Source organism: Canis lupus, chromosome 27 (assembly GCF_003254725.2).
Source record: "Canis lupus dingo isolate Sandy chromosome 27, ASM325472v2, whole genome shotgun sequence".
In the NCBI taxonomy this organism is placed as follows: domain Eukaryota; kingdom Metazoa; phylum Chordata; class Mammalia; order Carnivora; family Canidae; genus Canis; species Canis lupus.
Genome location: NC_064269.1, coordinates 18,823,100 through 18,847,144, shown reverse-complemented (window position 1 = coordinate 18,847,144; position 24,045 = coordinate 18,823,100). Strand labels below are relative to the sequence as shown.

The window sequence follows — 24,045 nt, the reverse complement described above, 5'->3', positions numbered from 1 at the left end:
GTGAAGATTTTGCAATGAATTTCATACATCTTCTCTCTGGGACTCCAGTGCATTTGCAAGGTGGTGGGTTGACGCAGGAATGCAATCTATGACCAAAGAACAACGCAATCCAAAGTACAGAAGAAACAAGTTCACAGGGCTCTGGACTCTGACCATGGCTACATCCACTCAGTGCTTTAGCCCTGGGGTGGGCATACTATGGCCCGAAGGTCAAATCTGGCTCCTGCCTGTTTTTATATATCCCTTGAACAAAGAATGGTTTTTATGTTTTTAAATGGTTGAAAAAAAAATTGCAAGACTAATGTTCTATGGCACAAGCAAATTATATGAAAAAGAAATGTTAAAATCCATAAATAAAGTTTTATTGGAAAACAGCCAGTGTCATGTATCTATTCATCATATTGTCTAGGAACTTTAGTGTTCTACTCAGTGAGTAGTTGTAACCAGCAAAGCCTAATAAATACATCTGGCCCTTTACAGAAAATGCCAACCCTAGATCTAGGAAGTAAATTCACTGGCTATAATTTTAATAGATTTGTTTTTCATTTGTTTTACATATTAGGGGGTAGTCTTAGTTCAGGCTGTTATACCAAAGTACCATAGACTGGGTGGTTTATAAAAACTGAAATTTATTTCTAACAGTTTTGGTGGCTGGGCTCCTGGGCTTATAGATGTTGCTGAGGCTGATGTCAAAGAGTTTACTCCCTATTTTTCTTCTAGGAGTTTTAAGTCTCAGATGTTTAATCCAGTTTGAGTCGATTTTAGTGTATGGCGTCAGAAAGTGATTCCGTTTCATTCTTTTGCAGGTAGCTGTTTTGTTTTCCCAATAGCATTTATCAAATCTTTTCCTCATTGTATGTTCTTGCCTCTTTGGTCATGGATTAATTGACCATAAAACATAGGTTCATTTCTGGGCTCCATAACCTGTTCTGTTGTTTATAGGTGTCCATCTTTTCATTGTAACCTCACTTGGTGGAAGGGGCAAGGGAGTTCTCTGGAGTCTCTTATATACAGGTACTAATCCCATTCATAAGGGTTCTACCCTCATGATCTTTTTTTTTTTTTTTTTTTTTTTTTACCCTCATGATCTAATCACCTCCTAGAGGTCCCACCTCTAGACCATCTCACTGGGAAGTAGATTTCAACATATGAATTTTTGGGAGACTCAAACATTCAGTTTATAAATTGTAAATTGACTTCCTAGACGCTCCTCAATGATTATCGCCATTGGCGTCATGACAATGCTATTTCTTGTCTGACTAGTGTAGCTAATGTTACGTGCCAGTATGAAGGGCAGAAGATAGTGTTGAAGATAATCACTTTTGAGAGCTACTCAAATATTTGCACTCCTATATAAAGGGTGGGCACTCATACAGACAAAACTTGAGCCCCAAGAGGTAGAGAGGGTAATTAACCCCAGTATTACTTAGTGGCTGAAATCTGTTACCTCTGAGCACGGATTTACTGTAAAGTGTCACCTTCGATTTTTATTTCAATAATGAGGCAAATATATTTTTTATTTATGTACCCTTTGGGGAATATTGATGGTTTCAGGGTGATAGATAGTTTTAATCCAGGGGTAACAGAAATACACATTTCATTGTCTCCATCCTATACTTAATTGAATCAGGATTTGGGACATGAGGATCCCCAAGTGCTTCATACATAACCAGCACAGTTAGGGTACAAAATGTGGGGACAACTGATTCAAGTACTTCCATGGGACTATGAACCAGAAGATCAGACACCTGAAGCTTGGTGCTTAGGTTTATCATTGCTATCATGAAATCCTTCCAGGTCGGTGTAGTCAGTGGGAATCAAACAGTGTGAAATACGGGGCTCCTTGCCAGGTACATTGAGCAGGAGATTTTTTTATGACTAACTCAGAGGCCTACCTTAAAAAAAAAAAAAAAAAAAAAAAAAAAAGAATTGATTTCAGGTAATGTCTTGATTCAGTAGGCTTTTTTTTTTTTTAACTCTAATGCCTCTACCAACACAAAGAATATCGTATATTTCTTTGTGTAGTCAACAATGTGATTAAATAGGCAGTGACAAAATCGTTCTCACTATAATTATCAAACACTAAGAATAGCGCGTGTTTATTGTTTTCATCATGGTTTATTTTAAAAGTCCTTGATAAGTTTCTATCCTTAACCTCTGCAGTCTAGCAAAAGCATTTCTAAGCTGTAGTTGACAACATGTGTTCCCTGTGGCTTTTGGACATACTATGTTTTTTGTTATTTTTAAGGTATTTTAACATCCCAGGCTCCTTCAGAGGTGGCTCCAAACTCCTGAGCCACACATTTGAGGTGAGGAAGGGAAAGCAAAGACTTCCCTGCAAATGTATGTGGAAAAAACAAGACTCTCCCATCCACTATGCATTCTTCTACCTCAGCTGAGGAGTTGTTGGGTCAGTAATATTCACGGGTGAATAACAGGGCGACTGTAAGGGACAAGAATCATATTTCCTGAGCCAAGAAATAAGGAAAAAGTCATTGTGAAAACACGTCACATTTTAGATCATTTTAGAAAAATGATGCTTTATTTATCCCAGGTCAGTCAGAGGACACATCCCACAAAAATCACACAAACCCTGGCATCCTCGAGGGCAGGATAGTTGGAAAGTTAGGAAGACCATTAAATTATGTGTCTGGTCCCAATATATTTGAAACCATTTACTTCTAGTAAAGTTAGATTTGCCAGTGCACAACACTGTCAAAAAAACTGGAGGAATCTGCCCAGGAGAATTTGATAAACTGAACAAAAGAAGCTGTGTGTAACATTTCAGTACATGTGCCTATATCGAAGGTTTTGCTTATTATTTTCAGGAAGCAACATTTCATATAAAAACGTGTATGGGTGGCACCAGCAGTTTTTTTTTCCATTAAAATAACATCTTAAAGATGAACAATATTCATTTAATAAAGTTAGAGCCATTTAGCAAAAGCTTAAGAGAAATTGTCCATTTAATTTCACATAAGACATAAATGTAAAGAAGATAAATATTAATGAAATCAATTTCATGTCAATCTGTATTTTTCTTTTACACTGTAGCTGTTGTCTCATTCTGAATTGAATCATATTTCTTTTTTTTTTTTAAGATCTTATTTATTTTTTCATGAGAAACAGAGAGGCAGAGGCTCTCCTGAGGGGAGAGGGGGGAGCCTGGGGCGGCACTCAATCTCAGGACCCTGGGATCACACCCTGAGCAGAAGGTATTTGCTCAACCACTGAGCCACCCAGGTGTCCCAGTTGAATTGTATTTCAATTGTGTTTTATTTATGCAAGACCTCCAGGACATATCTGCCCTGAAGATGAGCAGATGATCTTAAAGATGGACACTTGTTCTCTTTCTCCAAAAGACTTGGAGAGTCTTAAGATCCACTTCCAAAACTATTCTCAGAGTGGTGGGAATCTCTGATGGGCTGAAAGGGTTAATTTCTCTCATCCAAAAGAGCAGTCGTACTTGTCAAAACTCTCTCCCTAGTAGAATTCAGACTTTGCCTCTCCCTTCTCTTCCTCCTACTTTGGTCCCTTCCCTGCCTGAAGCAATAGTTATGCAAGTGCCACTGAGTGCATTACAAATCACAGGACTGCGCCTTAGATAAATTTAGGTCTCACTTTCTGAAGGACAGAGTGAAATTTTCTCAAATTAAATTTCCCCGAACTCCTGGACATGCTACGTGTCGGCCCATACCACACCTTCTTATCTACTGTACTGAGTGGGCACTGCAAATAGCATTGCCTTAACTAAGTATATTCATATTCTAAGTGATAGAGTGTTCGAGTACCTCCTCTATATGCAGTCCAGGTCCCCCACTTTATAGAAAAGCCAGTCCCAAAGACATAAAGTGACTTGTCACACATCTATTTAATGGATGAATGTACACTAGTATCCAAATCTTATGACTGCAAGTCTCATGACCATTTCATTCCTTTATGCCTTCATTTATTAATACATTTGGAGAATCAGCCATGTGCCAGACAGAGTGTTTAGCTCTTCAAATATGATGCTGAACAAGGTATGTCACCTGCCTTTAAACTTTAGTGCCCCCCACTCTCTGAGTGATGTTTAACCAGTTATAGCTTTGGAGTTTGTGAAATCTTTCAGTAAAGATCTTCAGTGTAAAATATAAAATACTCACATGTTTTTATTTCCCCTTCTTCACCTTCCTAACCAGACCCAGTTAGTGATTTTGCTTCCTATAGTCCTGCACAGTTCACAGCAACAAGAGTATGCTGGCAGGGGCACCTGGGTGGCTCAGTTGGTTAAGCATCTGTCTTCACCTGCTGGTCAAGATCCCAGAGTTCCAGGATCAAGCCCCACATTGTGCTTCCTGCTCAGCAGGGAGTCTGCTTCTTCTCCTGCCCTCCCCAACTTGTGCTTGCTCTCTCTCGCTCTCTCTCAAATAAACAAATAAGATCTTTAAAAAAAGAGTATGCTGGCAAATGGAGTTAAAATGAAATATTAGAAATTCTGAAAGGAAGAGAATGAAAATTCTGCCCCAGGGAATGATGTTCTTCATTATTGACCACAGGTCCTGAGGGTTGATTTACCTGTGCTCTTCTCCTATCAGTTAGTTACTCACTCTTTCCCCATACCTGGCTGTGGAGTAGGTTCTATCCTCAGGCTTCCTCTTCCTTTCCTGCCCCTGAAGGCAGCCACATGGTTTCTTTGTGTTTTAAGTAATTAACTGCTTGTTGTTCTGGAAGAAAAGATAGGGGAAGAGAAAAACCAACCAATGGAGGGAATTTACAAAGTTTCCAGAATGATACCTTTTGAGTCTTGGAGAAGACCAGTTGTTGCTGACTCCCTCTGAGATGATAAGTGGAAACCCCATATCTTTAGCCATCCATCTTTGTTTTCTAGAAGAGAGATCAAAAACCAATCCTCTGCCCTAAAAATCCTTCCCTATACTCTTAAATCAGATGAGTATGGACACTTGTCTGATGAAGGCACTTTTGACTTTCCACGAATCCTCAAAGAGGTCAAGATCAAAGCATGATTGGAACCACTGCTTTAGGAATACTTCAGGGGACCATTTTACCTCTTTGAAGTACTCCAGACCCAGGACACTGCCAGGTCAGAATATCCTTTCTGAGGATTCCTCCCAGGATCTATACAAGTGTTTGGCATGCTTAGGTTCTTCTGTTCCATCTTCCTCTATGTGTCACATGACTCAGAGCATTACATTGCTTCAGATTGGAAAAGGATCGCCCCTTTGCATAACACCTTCCATTATTCTTCATTTCCCAGAGCAGCCTTACCAAGTGTGTGAGGTGCTAGCTGAGGTAGTTTTGGAGTGGGGAGTGGGGAGTGGGTGTTCCCAGTGCAAAAGACCTTTAACACCACCGTCTCTTCTTGTTACCTGGCTGGGTATCCAGAGGCAAGTTACTTCACCTACCAGTTTACCCGGTTTGCTGGGGTTGCTGTAACTACCTACCATAAACTGAGTGGTTTCAATAACAGAAATGTATTGTCTCACAGGTCTGGAGACTAGAAACCCAACATCCAAGACCAAGATGTCAGCGAGGTTGGTTCTTTCTGAAGGCTGTGAGGGAGAGTGCCCTTCCAGGCCTCTCCTGTTGGCTTATAGGTAGCCATCCCCTCCCTGTGTCCTTACCTCATCTTCCCTCTACACACGTGTATCTGTGTCCACATTTCCCCCTTTATAAGAACACCAGTGGGCACCTACATCAGTTTGCCCTCACCTTGATTTAATTTGTTACTTCTACTACAACCCTATTTCCAAATAAGATCACATCCTGAGATCATAATACTGGTTTAAGTCTCCAATTTATGAGTCTGTAGAAGACACAATTCAACACCTAAAACCCAGGAAACTGACACTTGACTCTTCCTTACACAATGGCATATGTTGCTAAAAACAAACACCAAAAAGCTATATGCATTTTTATATAAAGTAATAATGAACAGAAGTAATGGTTATTGCCTTCACCAAGAGGTTCTTCTCTGAGTGATTTTTATTATTTTTTATCACATATATATGGAACAGTAAATATGTCATAAATGCAATAAGTTGAACATGCTCAAGCATCTCTCAGATTCCAGCTTCCAGATCAAAAAAACAAAACATCATGGGCACTCCATACACCTTCTTCATGCTCCCATCCAGTCCCTACCTACTGCCTCCAAAAATAACCACTATCTTGACTTCTAAGTCATAGAGTAGCTTCACCAGTTTTTGGAGTTATATAAAGGAAGTCATATGGTATGCATTCTTTTGTGTCTGACTTCTTCATTCAACATTGTGTTTGTGAGATTCATCTAAATTGTGTGAATTTGTAAATTTTTCATTCTCATTGCTATATAGTATTCCAGTACTCCAGTATGGCATCATGGATTTGTTTTTATTTCTTTGGTGACTGACAAGACAGAATCTTTTTTACATATTTATTGGCCATTTGGATTTCTTCTCTTGAGAAGCACTCAAGTCTTTCCCCACCCATTTGTCATTTTCTTAACTATGTGCGCATATATTTTATACATTTTCGATATAATTCCTTTGTTGGATTTATGTATTGTGAATGCCTTCTTCCAACTGGGTTTTTTTACTCTCTGAATTTTTTCTTTTGATGAACACAAATTCTTAATTTTAATAGAGTTCAAAAATTAGTATTATTCTTCTATAGTTAGTGGATTGAAGATGTTCAAGGCAAGTTACTTGCCTTGATCAGAAAGATGTTCTCTTCTAAAGGTTTTATTAAGTTTTGTCTTTTGTACTAAGATCTTCTATCCATCTGGAATTAATTCTTTATATGATATGAGAAATAATACATTTTCCATCTTGATATCCAATTGACTTAGTGCCATTTATTAGAATTCTGAGGATGATTGCAAATCGGAGGACATAGTAACAGTTTGGACACTTCAGTTAGAACTAACACATTTAAGCATAAAATCACTTAAAATATATCTTGCTATAAAGATATCTGAGGCCCATGTGACTATGAATATTCTAGAACCCTCAGTGTTAAGGTCAAAGTACTTATTTACCTGCTTATTTGGACTTAGTTTCTGGTCTAATAGGTTAGGTAAAATAAAATAAATTTGTTTAATTCACACTCAAAAGTCAAAGTATAAAAATTGTGTCTGAGATATGGATGAGAAAATTACTATGCTAATAGAATGATAAATTTATGATCGAGGGATCCCTGGGTGGTCCAGCAGTTTGGCGCCTGCCTTTGGCCCAGGGCACGATCCTGGAGACCCGGGATTGAATCCCACGTCGGGCTCCCGGTGCATGGAGCCTGCTTCTCCCTCTGCCTGTGTCTCTGCCTCTCTCTCTCTCTCTCTGTGACAATTAAATAAATAAAAAACAAAAAATAAAATAAAATCTTTAAAAAGATTTAAAAAAAATTTATGATAAATTTAAGGAACAAAAATCAAACAGTTCTTAAGGAAGATAACAAAGGGCTTACTTGTCTTCATTGAACTTGCACACTAAATGTCTTACTAGTTATCTCAACTCACCTTAAGATACAAGATAGCTGAAATAATGAGAAATTGAAGGCAAGCAGATTAATTAGGTTGGCCATTCATTCTTTTATGCATTCATTCAACAAATATTTAGTGATTACTATTAGGTAGTACGTCAAATCCCATGAATATTACAAAGAATAAAACACAGTCACTGCCCTCAGGATGTTTGCAATCCAGTGGAGAAAGACAAGTAAGTGATCAGTTATATGCAGTGTGATATTGAATGAGGGCTCTGAGAATTTGGTAGATCAGACTTTCAATTTAGCCAGAGTGGGGGAGAATTGGGAATTGCTTCCCAAAGGAGATAAGACTAAGTCTTACCCAGTGAAGGGTAGGGTGGAATGAAGGGTATAAGGCCATGTGGTCTCATCTACAAATGTATATGGCATGTCCTTGAGCTAGTCTACAAGCTTAGTGACCTGAGGTAAATGGCTTTAATTTATCTGTGCTTCAGTCTCTTATTTACAAAACATGGTTTATAATAGAAAATATTATAGAGTTGTTGCACTGATTCGTGAACTGATACATGTAAACCACCTGGAAGAGTCTTTTGGTAGAGAGGAAGTGTCCAGTGAGCCCAACTATTGTCATATGCAACAGTTAAAAGTTAAAATTGGTCCTGTCACTCTGTAGAAACAAAGATCCATAGCATTAGTCCAATGTAAAAGCTGAGGCAGAGAAAGAAAAGACTAGAACTCGGGAATACAGACTCTCATCCTGATCCTGCCACCTGTGACTATGTCTGCCTTAGAACATGGCGAGATTATCTCTAAAGCCCCTTCCAGCTCTCATGGCCTATCATTGTGCAGCTTCTGCTGGCAAAAACTTAATAAATATTTTTTATTCTGGTAGAGAAATTTTTTTAAAAAGATAAAATTTGATTCTGAGGTTTCCAGCTGAGTGACAGGGTGAGCAATGATATCATTTCAAAAGAAGTAGGCATGTTGTGAACAGATTGGTGTGCGGAGACTGGGAATGATATGGCACCAATTCATGGATAGAATTTTTAGGTTGGGAGAAACCACTTCTTTCATTTTAATTCAGTGTGGTGGAGAGTCAGGGTATTTTTGGTTGTTAGTAATGACCACAGAAACAGGAGCCTGGTTGCCTGGCCCAAAAAGTTTGACACTTTCTAGCAAGTTACTTAAGTGCTATGCATCTAGATTCCTTCATCTATAAAATGCAGACAAAATGCAGGCTGTACCATGAACAGTTGCCATTTGTAGGTCAAAATGGTTAAGTTTTGGCAATTGTACAGGGTAATACACACTTTCTAAAGGGCTGTGCTGAGACATAAATGAGTTCACATGTCTCACATGCAAAGGATAGTGCTCAACCCAAAAAGGTAACATGGAGGTGTTTTCTTTATTACTATGGCATTTGTCTGGTTCATAATCTACTATACAAGTTTCATTTGGCCAGGAAGATTAGGCGTTGCATAGTATGTCTGTGTCAGATCTCTTTCCCATCTGTATGTTTAGGCAGTCATGAGGTCTTGGTTAGGCAATTTGTCTGTAAGGTACAATCATGTTCACCTTCAGTGCTGGAATCCACTGCCATTTTGCTTATTTCCAGTGCTTTCCTTGGTTTCTACTCAAAAGGGAAATTTAACATCAAAGTTCCTGGGTTGAACCTAGCTTCTCCTCTCTCTTCTTTCCTCAAACCCCTGCCCTCCCCCTCCAGCCCAGTCCTTGGCATCCAAGGGCCTCCAGTCCATCTCCCCCATGTAGCATGAGTACTGGTCAGCCACCTTCTGAGGGCCCTCTGCATTCCAGACATTAGTCTGGCCCTGCAGGGAGGGTTAAAGAAGCTAAGGACATCTAAGAGTGGTCTGGTCTCCATCTAAGAGGGAGATCCAGAATTGGGGAGAGCTAAGAGGGGTAAGAGGAGCTCCAGCCAAGCCTAAGCTATGAACTGAGGAATGGGAATGAGGCAGAGCTTGTTGGGGAACCACACTCTGACTGCATGACATTTGAAGAATATTACTGTGCCTGTATGATGAGGATCCAACTGTGTGTGTGAACCAAGATGCAAAGAGATGTTAGAGAAGTAGCAAAAAAGAAAACTAGAAAAATGCCCTTGCCAAGTAAAAGCACTACTAGTACAGTTCCTTAAGAAATTGTTTACTGGCTGTTGCCCAGTGTTACCCATACATTAACCATGATTCACATGATATATGTCCTGGTTTATGACTCGTCTTTTCACATTCTTTTTGGTATTTTTTGAAGAACAAGTCTTCCTACTATTAATATTGGTGAATTTACCAAATGTTCTCTCTTTCCGTTGAGATTTTTGTGTCTTTAAACAGATCCTTCCTTATTTGCTTTATTATTGAAGTAATGAGTTTGTGAACATCTGCTCAGGCTATGGTCTCAGACTCAAGGTTGTAATGATCTGTGTCCTCTTGTTGATGTCAGCACAGTAATACCATTCTTACAAAGGAGGGAAATTCTCAAATGATGAAATGAGGGATAAGAATTAATGGCTGATTGGAAACACCTGTACTGTTTACTGACTAATGAATCAAGAGACTGTGCTAGGTAGGCACTTGACATACCATATCACATCAATCCTAGGGATTACACAGTATACAGATGAAGAAAATAAGGCCCACACAGTTTAAAATGCAAGCATTAATATAAAAATACAGTCATTATTGAAGCATAACTTTAGTAAAGAGAGACATTTCCAACTCAAAAATCTATTTTGAGGGCAGCCCGGGTGGCTCAGCAGTTTAGCACTGCCTTTGGCCCAGGGCGTGATCCTGGAGACCTGGGATCGAATCCCACGTTGGGCTCCCTGCATGGAGCTTGCTTCTCCCTCTGCCTGTGTCTCTACCTCTCTCTCTCTCTCTCTCTCTCTCTCTCTCTCTCTCTGTCTCTCATGAATAAATAAATAAAGTCTTTAAAAAAGATCTATTTTGAGGGGTGCCTGGCTGGCTCAGTCAATAGGACACGTAACTCTTCATCTCAGGGTTATGAGTTCAGGGTCACGAGTTTAGCCCCACAATGGGCATAGAGCTTACGTAAAAAAGAAAAAAAAAAGGCTATTTTGAGAGCAAGTCTAAAGAATGCCTTTGGTGTTGAAATACTCCCATTGTTTGAATGTAGTAGACATGTTTGTATTATCATCAGATTTTCCTGAAAATCAAGGAAAAATGATTCTATATTCATTTTTTGATGGGCAGTTTCTCAGGAACAAAATCACGGATTTGTCTTTATTCCCAAGAGACAGTTTACCAAATTATTTTGTAAATAATTCGAATATTTGAAGCCTTGGAGAGGAAATTGACTGCTGAGGATAGTCTCCTTGCAAATTCAGTACCTTTGTGCTCCTAGAGTTCTAATAGTCTAATGTACAGTGGTTGAGAAAAAAAAATATAGAACAGAGAGTTATCAGGTGTACCTGTGTTCTAGATGTTGTTTTATAGGAAAAGCAGGAAGCAAATGAACACCTGGTGAAAAGTTTTTTTCCCCTCATTATCTATGAGAGTTAGGAGGCTGCAGTTGATTTGATCAAAACAAGTCTTAGCTCTTGGCACTGGAATTGGCGTTGGCCAAATCACTCATATCTGTTCCTCAGTTTCCACCTCTCTGGATAATAACATCTACACTATCAGGACAGTGGTGAAAAAATACTAAAATGTGCTCATGAAACCCTTTAAGAACTGTGAAGATATGTGTAAGATATGACAAGAGTTGCTATTATTAATAGTAATGTAGTATCGATAACACATAAGACTGGTAATTTTTTGTGTGTTTCTGACGTCTATATCTGTATATAATTTTACACACAAATAATGATAATAATGATAATAACCATAGTAACCCTTTCCATTTAAATTCTATTTTATACTCTTTGGAAGACGTATACAGCCATTACTTAATGTGAGCCTCAGAAGCACCCTGTGAGGTAGGCCACACGTTGTCCCTCATTCCCATGCCCCTAATGCAGATCCCCACATTCTCCCTAAAAGAAAACCTCTCTTCTTTTGCAATTTCGACAGCTTCTCCCAGTCCCTGATACTATTACCTTTCACTTCAGATCATTATCTGATATTTGTCAAATATGAAACTCACCTATGTCCATTCCTTTCAACTTCTGAGAGTCTCTGCAAGTTCAATATCCATGTGGAGGACACACAGCTCTCTCGTGCCTTGACCTCACATCTTCTTCAGCTTTCATTTTAAGCCCTAGACCCCGTGTTTTTATTTTTTAAAGATTTTATTTATTTATTCATGAGAGGCAGAGACACAGGCAGAGGGAGAAGCAGGCTCCATGCAGGGAGCCCAATGTGGGACTCGAGCCCGGGACCCTGGGATCACGACCTGAGCCGAAGGTAGATGCTCAACTGCTGAGCCACCCGGGTGTCCTGTAAACCCCATGTTTTTAGAAACCCACTTCCAAGACCCATCCCTGGGGGTTCAGTATTGTTCCAGACTGCTACATCTCAATCTAATGGTTCACACATGGAGAGCGATATTCTTTACTTCTAGCTCTCTTGTTTTCTTTCTCCTGCCCAAGCTCCAATCCCAATACAGCAAGACCTCTGGTCATTTTTTGCCTCCTGTCTGCTCAACACACACACACACACACACACACACACATTTTCATAGTACATGAGTTTCCTCCTGGCTTCCTTTCTTCTCTGTGCAGAGTAGGTCCATTACTTTATCTCTTAGTCAGCTTCCTCTGCCTCCTACTTTTCCCATTTGTTTCCCTCTAAATCCATTGCTCATGCCCCCAAATTTGGGTCTTGCCAACAACCCATTTTCCCAGCTCCAACTGCACGCAGTCAGGGGCTGCTGGAGAAAACCAGGGAAGTATGTGTGTGAAATAGGGATAGGACAGATTTCTCTTTAACCTCAGCTGGACTCACTGCTGCTTTCAGCTTCCTTGCTGGTTTCTGGTCTATTTTCTTTCCCATCTAAAGCAATGGTTATAAACATTTATTCCTTTTCCAGGAGTACCTTCCTTTACTTACAGCTCTTTAACTGACAAAATATGACCTTGGCATATAGTCCTTAGGGAAAAGAGAAGTAACCAAAGGTCTATCTCAGGTTCTGTTCCAACCTCCCAATTTATGTACCTCCCCACCCACTCTTACCTCTTTTCCTTCTTTTTATTGGTTTATTGATATATTTAAACAAATCTTTTTAAAATGATTTCTATACTCATTGGCACTCAAACTCATGACCAGGAGTTCCAGAGTCCCATGTTCCTCCCACTGAGCCAGCCAGGCACCCCTCTTCACTTTTAGAGGATGAACTAGCTGTCCTGTCTTCAGGGCTGTCCTCCTCCTCCTCCTCCTTCTTTTTATCAATTGTGCTCCTGCTCTATGTTTCTCCCAGAGCCTCCATTCCACTTATTCTCATTCTCTCCTGCTTTTCTAATTCTTCTGAGATTTAGCTGATGCTCAAACATCCTATTTCACCCACAAATGAACTTCCCACACACACCTTTATTTTTTGTCCTTCTATTCTTCTCTTGCTACCCTGTCACCCTATATCACTTTTCCTGCTATGGTTGAACTTTTCCCAGAGGTAATTTACACTAGCTATTCTAATCAAGCAATCTGTCCAGAGTTGTCATATAAATACTAGAATCAAAAAAGAGAACATGAATTATTCTGACAATTTGGTGCTTTATTTCATCACTTTCTTCTTCCATGTTGATAGTTCACCTTCATTAAGAAAAATACTTGCTTTGGAGGAGTATGTGAACATGACTTGCTTCTTTGACTAATGACTAGAGGTGGTATCAGAACACCAACTGGGAAACCTCATGGTGAAAGTAAGAAATTTAAGGACAACGATAGGGACCATGAAATAAAAAATTCTGATTATCAGTTGCTGAGGTGAAATTCTTGGAGAAATCGTGCATCAAAAATAAAAAGTATAGTCTAAATAAATGTGTATATCCTCATAGAAGAAACACAAATAGTTTCTATACTCAGGATTCCAGAAAGTACCAGAAGGTGAGTTCTTGATGTGTCAAAGAAGATTAAACACAGATGTCAGAGGAAGCCTTTTCTTTGCAGTTTATCCTGGCTTGAAACCAGAAACCAATTGGGAGTTGCTGAACTTTGGCTCTTGCTCCATAAGAGAAGAGCATGCAATAAGATGAACCCTTACCTCTGTTGGCAGAAATTAGTGTCATTTATGATATTAAGAGGGGACCTGGGGGATCTTTTACTATTAGCAAGTGTCAAGTTACCTTGAAAGTATTGAGTCACCTCCTTTCTGGGGGTAGAGAGTAGTGGTATATTTGCCAATGGATTAGGCCCTGTGGGGCATATAATTTAGTATATGTACAGAAGCTAAAAGAGTTCATTTCTAAAGAACAGGCTCAGAATAAATGAATAGAAAGTAATGCAAACTATAAATAATAATAATAATAATTTAATATTCATCTTATAAAAACGCTAGAGTAAAAATTGAAAAACAAAACAAAATGCTAAAGTTTAATATTGAGGGTAAAAACTAGGTAACCTGAGTTTATGAAACTTTAAAGAATCAAAAAGTTTAAATATTGCACTCCTTTTATAAAACTATGTGCCTATTGCTTCTTAAGTTTTCAAAAGCACTAAACATAGGAGATCACTTTTTATGACCTTCATTATTACATTTTAATTTTAAGCTATCTAAATTGCTCTTATCTCTCTTGAAAATTTTGGGAAAATGTTTAGCAACTTGGTTTAAACAGAAAATTTAATTCCTAATAGATAAAAGCTCTTTGTTTTTCAGTAATTGCCAAAGGTATCACTGTTACTGAAGCAAGGTATACATTTGTTTTTCTTAGTCATTTTACTGCTGGGGTGTGCATCACGTCATGATGCCACTGGCCTACCACTAAACTCTGTGATGTGCAGTCATCACAACTCTAGCTGAGTTTGGATAAAAACAGCAAAAGCAGACAGGTAATTTACCAGTGGCAGAAACAATATTTTGAACATTTTTATTTGGTTTGCATTATTTTCTTCAACCTAGAAAAGAAAGAACTCTTTAAGGAGAAGAAATTCATTTGTATTTAAAGGGAATGAAGTTTAGATGAAGCCGTTGAAAATCGAGAGAAAAATCAAATAATAACTATAGCCCGCACATCACCCTGATTGTAGCAATTTATGATAATTGAATAAAAAATCTAAAATATATAATTGCTTATGACAAAGACTGGGGAAATGATACTCCAAATATACTACGTAAAAAATATAGGTGTGTTACCTTTGCCCCAAGTCACTAATCCAGTGTGTAATCATTTAGGCTCCTTGATTCTACCATAGGCACTCTGTGTTCACTTGGACTTTTTCCCGTGACAGTGTCACAGAAAATGAAAATGACAAAAAGGGAATTGTACGTTAATCCACTAAATACTTTTTCAGAGAAAAAGTGGTAGGTTTGGTTGTAGGGAAGGCAGAGACTCTTTGTTCTTTAACAAACCATCAGTGAATTTCATGTAGCCATGCTGACATCCTGTCCTTCGTCAACACGGTTAAGCAAAACAGAGCTGCACACAGCGCTTACATCATAGCATGAAGCAATGGCCAACCTTATCTGGATCCCAGACCTTTCTGAAGTGTAGTTAGTTTTCAATAATCCTGGGTAAGAGCCTGAAGAGGTTCACAGATGATGTAACAATGAACAGAGCCAATTCAGTTGGAGATGATGTTGCATGCCCTCAGAGGGCATCCAGACATTCACACACTAGAGCAAACTCATCAGTCTTATTCCAGTCTTTTCTGACTACATTGGATCCAGGGTGGCAAAGCAGGTGGAGACCTGCTGCATAAATTCCCCTCATCGACAGAGCAGACATCAGAGCTGGCTGTGGCTGCTGTCTTGATTCAAAATTTGTAAGGGAGACTCTTTTTTCTTCTTATTATGCTCTTACTAGAACATATTATTATGCAGATGTTTCTGTGGAAAAATATGAATAGAATAATGATGCCATTGAGAACTATGCCAGAGACTCTGTTCACCATCACAGGGACATTTCTCCAGACAAGAATTGGTGTATGACCAAATTTTCTGTGGCTAGCGTAGAAAGGGCCATCCTCAGGTTTTCTTCTGTAAAGTTGGATAACTAAAAAGATATTTGCAAATGATCAAATCCTGTAAAGTTGGATAAGTAAAAAGGCATTTGCAAATGATTAAAATGGGGACTGGGTTGAAAAAAGCATTGAAACTCTCATCAACTCCACCCACTCATTGACCTCACAGCTGGACAAAATCTCAAGTGGACATTGGTTCTGGGCTCTAGAAGATATTACTATCTTCATTTTACAGACACGTCCCACGGTTTCCCACAAGATGACATGTAATCATCAAACTTACAATTAAATAACAATTATAACGTAAGCCTAAAAAAATCAGCAGCCATATTTCTGTCTAGAAGATGGATTGCCTTTATAAACAAGAAGCATGCAAAAAGATGTAAGGAAAACTGAATTTACCTATGCTGCTGCTATGAAGGAGCTATATGGCGATCCAAAAACAGCAGATCATCTCTCCTTGGCTCCATAGTTTCAAATGCAGTCAGTGGCATCTCCGATAAGACACATTGCTCATGGTCTGCTACATGGAGACTACACCAATAATTTTCAGCTGGGGGTCAGATCTGGGACTCCAGGTTGCTCTTCTCTGGCCACTCTGGGTCTGCTGTCCTGCCCAGCCTCAGGGTTGGCATCCCCCTTACATGCCCTCAGACACCAAACCTACTTCACTCACTTCTCTTACACGCCCCCTCTCCCCCTGCCCCTGTGGGGCTGGAACCCCAATGTGGTCCTCTGAGGGCCCTCAGGAATAGTGATCTGCTTTGGATACAGCTCTATTATAACAATGACAACAATAAGAACAACTATGGAAAAGAATTCTCAGTAAAATGGATTCCCAATGCTGCCACTCTCTCATGTTCTTAAAACTTACATAAAGTAAAAGTGTTTTTCAAAACATACCTGCAAAATCAATGTTCCTCTTAGAATAAAAAGGGAGGACAGCTTTGTTTTTCCAGCATGGTGAGGCCCAGGTTCTTTGATATTGCTTTGTGGAATATAAGACACAAAAATCAGAGAAACCCGATGCTAGACAACTTCTTGAAAGATGATCCTTTTTTTTTTTTTTTTTTTTTTTTTGCTAGCAACATATTGCTTGCTTTACATGCTTATTGAATTTGCTGACATTATTTCAACTGTATGAATTTGCTAGGGTTGTCATAAAAGGTACCACAGACAGCTTAAACAACAGAAATGTATTTCCTCACAATTCCATGGGCTAGATATCTGGGATCCACATGTTAGCAGAACTGCTTCTTTCCAAGGGCTATGAGGGACGGCTCTGCTGCAGGCCTTCCCCTTTGGCTTGTAGATGGCCTTCTCTCCGTGTCCTCACATCAACTTCCTTCTGTATGTGTTTGTATCCAAATTCCCTCTTTTTTTTAAGATTTTATTTATTTATTCATGTTGGGGGGGGGGGGAGGTGCACACAGGCAGAAAGAGAAGCAGGCTTCTTGTAGGGAGCCTGACATGGGACTCAATCCCGGGACCCTAGGATCAAGCCCTGGGCTGAAGGGCACTAAACCGCTGAGCCACCCAGGCTGCCCCTCCTTCCTTTTTTAAGAACGCCAGTCGTACTAGATTAGAGTCCACCCTAATGGTCTTATTTTAACTCCATTACCTTTGTAAAGACCCTCTTTTCAAATGTGGCCACATTCTGAGGTACTAGGGACTAGGAATTCCACCTTTGATTTTGGAGTGAGGATACAATTCAGCCCATGATATTTGCCTGGTATGAGTGGGAAACAGAGCCAGAGAGAACCAAACCCATCCTGGCCCCTTCTGTCTCCTCTGTTTGGGTGATCTGTCATCTGAGTCAATCAGTCATAAGCTATAGTTTGTCAGTTATGAAGGTTTGCAGCAGGGAGCATTGTTGATGGGAATGAAATGGGCCATTTTCTGTATAAAATTTAAAACTCTGGGGGTACCTGGGCGACTCAGTAGTTGAGCGTCTGCCTTTGGCTCAGGTCATGATTCCAGGGTCCTGGGATCGAGTCCTGCATCGAGCTCCCAACAGAAAGCCTGCTTTTCCCTCTGCCTCTCTTTGTGTCTGTCATGAATAAATAAAATCTTAAACTTTAAATCTCTGCTATGACTACTGCCAAGAAGAGAAAAATGGCTGATGGGGAAAAAATATCATGCTTTTCAAAGTAGGTGGGCTGGAGAGTAATAATATTTTTTTAAAGATTTGTTTATTTATTTGAGTGGGGGAGGAGCAGCGGGAAAGAGAATCCTGAAGCAGATTCCCCTCTAAGCACAGAATGTGGGGCTCTGTGCTTACGTGGGGCTCGATCCTAGGACCCTGAGATCATGACCTGAGCGGAAATCAAGAGCCGGCAACTTAACAGGCTGACCCACCCAGCTACCCTCTAAGGAATAATAATAATAAAGATATTGATGTTTATCTCCTATTTGCAATGGAAAATTCTCTTTAAGAGGTACTTTGACATAGTCAAGTAGTTTACAAGATTAGTCAAGAAAAATTGAAATCATCCAGCTTGAGAAGAATGAAACAAGAAAACGTCCTTCAAAGGTTCAGTATTACCAGTAGAAGGTGTGATGAGTATGGCTAACCTGAAGACCAATTCACTGTTGGTGAACTAATAAGAGAATCTTTTGGTGAAGCTTTTCCTTGATCCAAAAAAGGAACATAGGAAATGTTATTTGTAACATCCTAAATGTTTTACAGAGTAATAAGAACTAAACGAAGGTTTAAAAGGCTTCTCCGTGAGAGCCCAGTGCCACCAATTGTATCCTAGCTCATAAAGAGATTCAAGGGTGTTCAGAATGCCTCTCATCTCTCCTTTGCTTCTTTGAGGATGGCTTTCCAGTGCTATCATGGTGCACAGGACCCAACCCCCGCCCCCCAAACTATCCTCTCCCCATGAAGTCCTTCACTCCACATCCTTGACCTTCAGGGAGTTCCTCCATCTAAATTTATCCATTCACTTGTGGCCCTACTACATTGGTCTCTTACTCAACTAATTGCAGATATGTTGTAACCATCTGACATGTGACCCCTTCCAGAATGCATATATATAATTTAACCAGAGACTTCATTATCTTCTAAATAATATTTTCAGGCCCCATGGATTACTTCCAGGGGAGAGATACTCGGTTTGGGGAATATTTCTGCTCTTTAAATCACATGTATTTTCCTAAGGTCATATGTATTATTCAGTGAGTTTATTATCAGCTGGCTAGTTAGCTATCATCTGTCTGTAAAAATCACACAAAATACGAAGGACTAGAAAATCTTGGATTTACTGAGGGAGCATTTGTTTTTTTCATTCATTCATTCTTGTATGTGCAGAAAGAACAGCAGCTTGTGATATATCCTCTCCCTATTTTTTGGTAGGAGGTCAGAAGGCAGCCACTTTTGCTATCTTTTCCAAGCATATATATTTTTGCATAGTCAAAGCCCATTGTATTTAGTTTCATTACCTTTAAATGTTCATTAATTCCTATATGCTTATCAATAAAATACGTAATTGCGTGTTTTTTACTTAATGACTAATGTTTATCTTGTTATTATACTTAACCATATTTTCAAATATATCACATAACAACTGGTAAACATTGAAGGATAGACCCTTAGATTAGTTTTCCTGAAGTTTATACATAAAATTACCTATTAAAGATTAAATTTTCTGTAGTTAACAGTAATCAAATTTTATTTGAAATGTTCCTTTTGGAATATAGCATGTTTATGTTTCTCCAGAAGCTAAATTGAAGAGAGTGGATTTATCCTCTAGGACACTCTCTAATTAGAATTTTACCTCAGTGGTCAATAGCACCCAAACTTATTTTCATTCATTTATCGAGCATAAACATCTATCATTCATGCACTAAGTGGCTACTTTAATGCCAAATGAAAGTTTAATGGAACCCTTCAGATTTTCTGATGCTGTACCACATCATTACTTTATTAGGAAATCTCACAGAAAAATGTACTAAAAATTGTCCTGATTATAAATATCAACACAAATTTGGAACTTCATAAACATGATATTTTTTGTTCCGTTGTTACGTATTGAACTGTACATATTAATTTGGTTTGCGTTATGTGAATTTTACCTCTATAAAAAAATATTTTAACACAAAGGTAGAAAATCTCTGAGAGACTTATCTCCCTCCTCCATGAAAGGACCTTATATAACTCTACCAGGATAATTGTCTATCCAGGCCACAGAAATAAATTTGAATCTGCAGTTCTGGGAGAGATTAGGTCAGGCTTTAAATAAAGAAGTTGTAGGCAAGTTAAATTGTCACTGAATTCTTAAATACTACTCAGAGTCCAAGAACTGTACTTCTTTGGAAATATTTGTTTTCACTGTGATAAAGTATATGGGCTGGTTCCCAAGATCCATTGTAATGGTTGATGGTTGATCTATCATCTTTGTTCTTAAAGGCTTCTGGAGATTGAGCTTTTTTTTTTAAACTTTCATGGCATTTTCTAGAATTTCACTCTGAGCCTCAAAGTTTGTGAGGCTCAGTTAAACCTCTCCTTCAACTTTTTATTTTTTTTTAAGATTTTATTCATTTATTCATGAGAGACACAGAGAGAGGCAGAGACATAGGCAGAGGGAGAAGCAGTCTCCGTGTAGGGAGCCTGATGCAGGACTCGATCCTGAGACTCCAGGACCATGCCCTGGGCCAAAGGCAGCCGCTCAACCACTAAGCTACCCAGGTGTCCCTCCTTAAACTTTTTAAATTCATTTCTTCTCTTTTAAATTCTCAGTAGGAAGAGATAACAGCTGAATCCAGCAGATACCACTTCAAAAACCCTAGTAGTGTTGCTGATCATTCTCCAACTTTCATAAGCTTTCCTCCAAAAATTTTTAAAACAAATTTAAACCATCTTTATTATTCATTTCTTGCCTCTTTTCAGTATTTCCATTTCACACATCATTTCATAGGGTTCCAAACTAGATATAATTGTTACCCAGATGTGTAATGGAAAAATTAATTTCTTCTTCTAGCATGCTGTCCTCTTATTCTCTAGATGGATAATAACATCATATCATCAAGCACTATTGGTGCAATGAATTAAAATGTGTCTTCACAACCATCTCTCTTTTGTTCTCTGTCAGCTCCATGCTCTTTACTTGCAGTAATGACACTAACATTGTGTTACTGTGTTATACTCTGCTTTGGGATTCAATTTTAATTCTAAATCTTTGGCTGTAACTGATGGCTCTTATCTCTCTGATGGTTTTAATTCTATGTATGCTTGCTATTAAAATCCACTCTATTCCTTTCGTTCCAGTTCTACCAACTCTTTTGAATTCTGATGCTATTTCCAAAACATCCGTCCACCTGAGTCCTTGCAGGGAAGGGCTATCCTTAGATGTCTTATTCAGATGGAAGTGGATGTGTTGCTGACTATGCATGGCTAGAAGCAATACTGGAACATAGCAGAACAAGAGTGGGGGAAAAACAGGAGACGGGTGAGGACGATCCAGGTGGTCTGCAGGTCAGGGTTCCAGCCAGAAGCTTAAGCTTGACAAGGACACCACATCCAGAGAGCCATGAGTACAGAGGGCAAAACTCAAATACGACTACACCAATTCCTTCACTACTTGAGAGGGAAAATTCTGAGGCATGGTATATTTGTTTGCTATTATTGCCATAATGAAATATCATGGATTGGGTAGCCTAAACAAGAGACATTTATTTTCTCACAGTTCTGGAGGCCAGAAGTTGAAAATTAAGGTATTGGTAGATCTGATTTCTTTGAAGTCTCCCTCCCTGGCATGCAGATGGTCGCCTTCTCATTGCAACTCATGTGATCTTTCCTCTGCATGTGCACAGCCCTGGTATCTTTTTGTCCAAATTTTCTCTTCTTGTGAAGACATGAGTCACATTGGTTTAGAGCCCACCCTCACACTGTCATTTTAGCTTAATCATCTCTTTCAAGGCCCTTTCTCCAAAAACAATCATATTCTGACATACGGGGCATTAGAGTTTTAACATATGGAGTTTGAGAGGACACACTTCAGCTCACAACAGTTGGGTTTTACACCATTTCCAGTGTTTCCTTGAGAAATTAAGACCTATTTGCAGGTCGTGGTAACTGGCTTAATATCATCCCTTACTAGATGCTTTCCCTTACCTATATCATATCTCTACTCCCCTTCAGATGTTCTCCGTACCTCCACAAACTTCCACCCAAATCCTTTCCTTAGGGTCAACTTTTGTGGGAACCCAAATTGGGACAGAAACAAAAGAAGAGACATTGCAGTGCTGTAAAGTGACCCAGAAACCGTCTGTCTAGCATCAGTTGACCTAAATTTGAGTTCTAGATTCAGACTCTGACACTTCTACCATCATATTGTCAATCTCCTTCAACCTCAGATAATAACAATATCTGCTTCATAGGATCCTTTAAGTCCTTAAATTAGAAAGTGTATGTGATATCAAAAAGCTAGTTTTAAATACTACTTTCAAATATTATTACCACAGTAAGACAAAATTCTCTGCCCTCAAATAATTCCATTCACATTGGATAATCAGGCTTAAATCTATGAAATTTTTATACTGCATAAAGTAGCATATGGTTAAGTTTCAAACGAATAATATAGTCTACCATAATTGTCACTGCTGAAAATATTAAATAACAGCAGATTCTAACTTAATCCAGAAAGCTATCCTGACTGCTGGATCCCTTTACTTCACTGGTATCTATTATTCATATGCTATGGAGAGAGAAAGTTTGTATAAGAAACTGTTCTTGCCATCAGAGCTTATAATCCTGCTTGGAGCCCTAGACATATACACAAGTGAATGAAATAAAACACAGCAGGTGCTAAGTGCTAGAACACTAGATGAGTAAACTTCCTATGAACTTAGAAAATTATACAGGATAAACACTAAGTATGGTTTTATAGTTCAGCCCTCAACTAAGCTATTATTAGACACTGGGTTATTATGTTAATAAAAAGTAATTTTTATAAAACCAAGAACAAAAGAGTTTTATAAAATTATACTGTAAAATCATTCACAACTATGTATATGTTTTTTTTTTTTTTTTAAACTAAATCTTTGAAAAAAAAGCACATCTCAATTCAAACTAGCCTATATCTGGTGGCTCCCATCTAGGAGAGTCTGTGTGTTTTTCTACACCATCTTTGTCTTTCTTACAAGATGCATGGCATGAGCAGCTGAGTGAAAGACCTCAGTTGACTCCCATCAACTATCCCCATCACTGTAACATAGAAAGAAATGAGACTGGTCTGACTAAATGTGTTTTTCAGAAAGCCAAAAAGCATGTTGATTATTATTTTGTATCTTCTGAATCTTCTAAGCATTTGAAAATTAATTTCTTGATGAGTCACTTGGGTATTTCTTTTTTTTAGGTATGAAGCTAAATTGACCATTTTACAATTCCAGGCTTGGCTTTTTCTTTTTCCTAAAAAATATGAAATCTTTTTGCCATTTGCCATAATTGCTTTCATTATTCGGGATATTACCTGAACAAAAGTTTCTAGACTTCTTATCATAATCTTACACAGCTCAGTTCTTATGGCTTTGTTTTGTATAGTATTTTGCCTGAATTTCCCTTGCTGAAACTTCCAAAAGTATTCCCACATTTCCTTCAGCTAATACAACTATTTATTTCTTACTCATTTTTTAAGAAAGTGAATTTTACATGTCACTAAATTCCTTCTGGCATTTTTTCATGCTATCTTGAATATAGCCATTTTGTCCCTTCCTCCTCATTTCTCTAGAGCTTGGTTATTGAATGATAAACATTTTGCTTGGGGTATCATATATTTTTCACAAATGTTTTATTTCTACTTGACTTTCAGTAAAAATATCCCTAATATAAGAAGCATAAGTGTGCTTTTTAATATTCAGATTTCAAGTATAGGACATTTGAACTTTAAATCCAATAAGGCAGATTTTAAAATGTATTGAGCCTGTACATTAGCAACTTAGATTATGAGATAGAGAAAATCATATCGACTTTTCTGAAAATTTTTAAGGGAATGATTTATCCACATTATATTTGGAATTTGGAACTCTGTGGCCTAAAAGCAGAATAAAATAAGCGATCATTTCTAGTCCATGTTTGTTTTTTGTGTGTGTGTGTGTTTAATTATCCACTTCTCAACCAACATAGAGAGTTTATATTCCAGGCAATGGCTCTATGTCTGCTTTTATTTAAGCTTTTTGGCTGAATTTTCTGTCAAGGTTCAGACTGTAAATATTTTAGGCTTTGCCAACTTAGTGGTTTCTGTCGTAACTACTCCATCTCCCTGGCACTGTAACATGAAAGCAGCCTTAGACAATATTTAAAGGTATTATTTATTTAGAAAAACAGACTTCAGATTATATTCGGCCCATGGACTGTGGTTTGTTGGTCCTTGTTCTAAGTATTCTAGAATCATTCACTTCACTTTGACTGTATAGACTGGCCGTTTGGTCTCCCATTATGATACTGGCATAATGTTGAGTTTTACTGAGCTTTGAATACAAAGAAGACAAG

The 24,045-nt window shown here is 38.5% G+C and overlaps 1 protein-coding gene across 8 annotated transcripts in view; it reads left to right on the top strand.

Annotated features, from left to right (window-relative positions):
* Positions 1-24,045, top strand: part of FAR2 (fatty acyl-CoA reductase 2) — a 131,786-nt gene that overhangs the window by 6,571 nt on the left and 101,170 nt on the right. For 4 of the 8 annotated variants that reach the window (XM_025455509.3, XM_035707409.2, XM_025455502.3 and 1 more), the window contains exon 1: positions 15,075-15,356. The exons of the other annotated variants lie outside the window; for them this stretch is intronic. The gene's annotated coding sequence lies outside the window, so the exon portion shown is untranslated. Of the gene's footprint in view, positions 1-15,074; positions 15,357-24,045 lie in introns of those variants that run through there. 8 annotated transcript variants of the gene reach the window in all.